This window comes from Colobus angolensis, unplaced genomic scaffold, assembly GCF_000951035.1.
Source record: "Colobus angolensis palliatus isolate OR3802 unplaced genomic scaffold, Cang.pa_1.0 Scaffold569, whole genome shotgun sequence".
In the NCBI taxonomy this organism is placed as follows: domain Eukaryota; kingdom Metazoa; phylum Chordata; class Mammalia; order Primates; family Cercopithecidae; genus Colobus; species Colobus angolensis.
The window spans coordinates 1657207-1661315 of record NW_012119254.1 but is presented as its reverse complement, the minus strand read 5'-3'; positions in this window follow the sequence as shown (position 1 = coordinate 1661315).

Sequence of the window (4109 nt, the reverse complement as noted above, 5' to 3'; positions counted from 1 at the left end):
GGGTATACCCTTCACCCAGCTTCCTTAACATTAACATCTTATCGATATAAAACCATGGTACATTTAACAAAACTAAAAAAAAGTAGCATTGGTACAATACTATTATCTAACCAGGAGTGTCCAATATTTTGGCTTCCATAGGCCACATTGGAAGAAGAAGAATTATCTTTGGCCACACATAAAATACAATAACACTGATGATAGCTGATGAGCTAAAACACACACACACACACACAAAAAGCTAATAATGTTTTAAGAAAGTTTATGAATTTGCATTGGGCCACATTCAAAACCATCTTGGACTGCATGCAGCCCATTGGCCACGGGTTGGACAAGCTTGATCTAAACTATAGACATTATTGAGAGTTCTCTATTTTTAAATAAGGCTGCTATGTAGTGAGACCTGTGTCCTTGAGCAAATCTCAGAGGCTGTCTCTTATGTCCACTAATAAACAAAATTTCTTCTCTCAAGAGGTGTTGTGGGAATTAAATGAGATGTAATAGGTGAAATAGATTTTTCTTTCTTTTTTTTTTCTTTTTGTGGAGAATGGGGTCTCATCAAGAGAATGGGGTCTCGTATTGCCCAGGCAGTCTCAAACTTCTGGGCTCAAGCTATCCTCCTGTCTCTGCCTCCCTGAGAGCTGGGATTATAGGCGTGAGCCACCACACCCAGCCGTGAAATAGATTTTTACTCTAAATTGCTATTCACTGGAATAAGCCACAATGGATAAGAGGTAATTTTTAGATGTTTTAATAATTGACTTGGCAGTGCTACTGAAGCAGATAAAATCTGCAGCACTGGTCTAGCACCATACATTGCTGAAACACTGTTCTCAATTTGAAAGTGCAAAATTTGCCCAGAGAAATTAGAGAAATACATTCATTAAGTCAATCCTCTCAAATATGAGCAAATAGATTCCTGAGCAGGTAAACAATTTCCTGAAGTTCCTACAATAACTTTTCAATGTTTCACATGTGTATTATTTTTAACTAATTAATTTCACGAGTCAGGAATTTGAAAATATTTAAGACAGGTAAATAATTTTCCAGGTTTTAAACTATATTTCTCAAGAAAACTTAGGAAAAAGTAATAATACCATTGCTATTTTGTTATTTCATTCAAAATGTAGAATATTACTGATAATAATTTTGAGTAAATTATTTAAAATTCAGGCATACCTTCAGGAAATATGTGTACCATACCCTGGCTTTTTTTCTTTCTTCTTTTTTTTTTTTTTCGGTTATTAGTTAGCCTTAAGAGTTTCCATTTCTTCATTGTAAAATAGGCACAATGGAGTAGTTTTTCAAACCTCTCTGAGACTATCATGTGACTGCTTCACCACAAGAGAGAGGCCTAACGTTAAAGGGGAAAAAGAAAAAACAAAGCAAATATAAATGTAGTTCACAGATGCAGGACAGTTATAGCCGTTTTTCATATAATGGTATTACCGGCCTTTATGTTTTGGACGGAGTGGTGGTTTAACATCTTTTTCACAAAGGTATTTTCACTGTGATGATTTTAAACACAGCACGACACAAACCCTGTACACATTCAAGCTTAAACCTGCCAGCCTTGCTGTAGGCGACTTTCCCACACTATTTAAGTTGTTCTCTAAATAGACACAACAGTGGGGGTAATAACACTTCTTTTCTTAGAATAATGCCACTCTAATTTTTTAAGGAAGACTAGACAGAAATACAATCTTTTTGCTTAAACATCCAGCTTCACAGTGAAAAATAAATATCTGAAGAAATTAATAATATTGCTGAACATATCTATGACATCTCTTTCTAATAATGGGCAATATATCAATTTAACCTTTGAAGTATAAAAATATGGGCAGGGTGTGGTGGTGCATGCCTATAATCCCAGTGCTTTGGAAGACCAAGGCAGGAGGATCACTTGAGCCCAAGTGCTTGGAGACCACGTGGGCAACATAGGGAGACCCCACTAACTAGGCATGATGCACACCTATAGCCTTGGCTACTTGGGAGGCTAAGCTGGGAGGATCACTTGAACCCAGGAGTTCAAATGAGCTGTGATCACACCACTTCATTCCAACCTGGGTAACAGAGTAAGACCTTGTTGATGGCAGGTCTTACTCTCATGGAGCCACCAACCCACTGCAGAAGCCAGTCTGGAGCACCCACTGCAAAGACGTCTGCTGCAGCAGCAGAGGTTATCAGGCTGCAGGTAACTAGTGGGGAGCCCAGCCCCTTTCTCAGTTGTTGGGGCAGGAGCCCTGCCCTCCTGGGTGCAACTGCAGCTGCCCAGCTGCAGCTGTGGACCTGAGCATATCTGAACTCTTGGGGACCAAGGAAGCCCCCCTTCCACCACAGGCTGGGAAGTGCCTGCTCCTGCTGCCTGGACTCTCCCTGTTCCTGGCACCCTCTCTGATTTTGGAGCAAAGTTGAGGCCCAGCCCAGGCACTGTCATGACCTAGCCAGGTGTGCGTGCACTCAGGGTGGTGCTGACATGCTAGCCCCCTGCCACCTTGGCCCCCTCTAGACTTTGGGTGCCTACCAGCACGGGAGGGAGGCTGATGGGGGCCACCAAGGGGAGCTCAGAACAGACCTGGAAGCTCCCCTCCTTACAAACAGACTAAGCACTGTGGACAACACGATTCATGGAGGCAGGAGGCAGACAGGCTCCTGTGTGGAAAGAGGTGGTCCCCAGTGAAGCCCCACCCTCAAGTCAAGGATGGCCTGAAGGATGAGGGCTGGGCTGTCAGTTCCATGGAGTCAGCCAACTGGAGTGAGAGCTGGACACTCCTTGGGGTGACCTGCCAGAGGAATGGAGCTACCCACTGTGGATATCCTCTCTGCTGAGAGCTGAACAGACATCAGGATGACCTGCCTGTGGATAGGAGCTACCCAGTCTAGATCTCCTCTCTGCTGAGGGCTACACAGATGCCAGGACGACCTGCCAGCAGAAAGGAGCTAGCCACTCTGGGTCTGCTCTCCACTGAGAGCTGGACAGATGTCCAGACAACCTGCCTGCAGAAAGGAGCTGCTACCCACTTCGGGTCTCCTGAGAGCTGTTCTGTTGCTCAAGAAGCTCCTCTCCGCCTTGCTCACCCTCCAGTTGTCTGTATACCTCATTCTTCCTGTACATGGGACAAGAACTCTAGAGGGACTGAATGGCAGGACTGAAAGAGCTGTAACACAAACAGGGCTGAAACACACCCCCATCCTCACTCACCATGTTGCCTAAGATGAGAAGGAGAGGAGCTGTGGCCCTTCAGGAAGCCCAGACCTAGGGTGCTCCCTGAGCCAGGGCTGTGACACCCTCTTTGGGGCTCTCCAGTTCCTAGTGTCTCCAAGCTTCTGGGTGCCACAGCATTCCCCTTGTCCAGACACAGGTACCCACAGTGGAAGCTGTATATTGTACATCTGGTCCAGTCACAACCTCTCATGGAGCCACCAACCCACTGTAGCAGCCAGTGTCCCTGGCTGTGTGTGGTGGCCAGATCCCATGTTTGTTCACCCACACACCCCTCGCTGCTCCGCACCTGGCTCGCCTTTGGCAGGTGTGGGATCTGGGCCAGTAGTGCCAGCCGAGAGCAGCCTGCCAGGCTGAGGGGGCAGAACAAGCCCAGCAGTGCCAGCAATACTCAGGCAGAAGGCACTGCTGGCCACAGAGGTTTCCAGATGGCAAAGCGACAACCCAAGGATCCTGTGACATTTTCTCTAAAAATAAACAAATAAATAATGCAGAAAAATTAATCAAACAAAAACAAGAATGAAAACATTTTGTCATCATGACTTCTGACATTTTAGATTAAATAAACAGAACATCACAGAATAAGTTTGTCTAATTTGTTTCTCTCTCCAAGGAAGAACTTTTGAGAGGCTTTATTTTTTCCTAAAGAAGAACATCAAGATTGCAAGGAAAAAGTAAATGAATAGCAACCAGGACAAAGAAATTGTCTTGCAATCTGCCCTTGCAACAGTGCACATTCTTCCTTCTTAGAGAGTCATTTGCGTTCTCCCCAGTGAAAACATTGGCATCACTATTCCTTGGCTGAGTTCCTTGACAATCCCTGCACTGAAGTCATCTGTTACTGAGGTAGATTAGGAAAATAAATAGATTAGGGAAAAGGTATTAG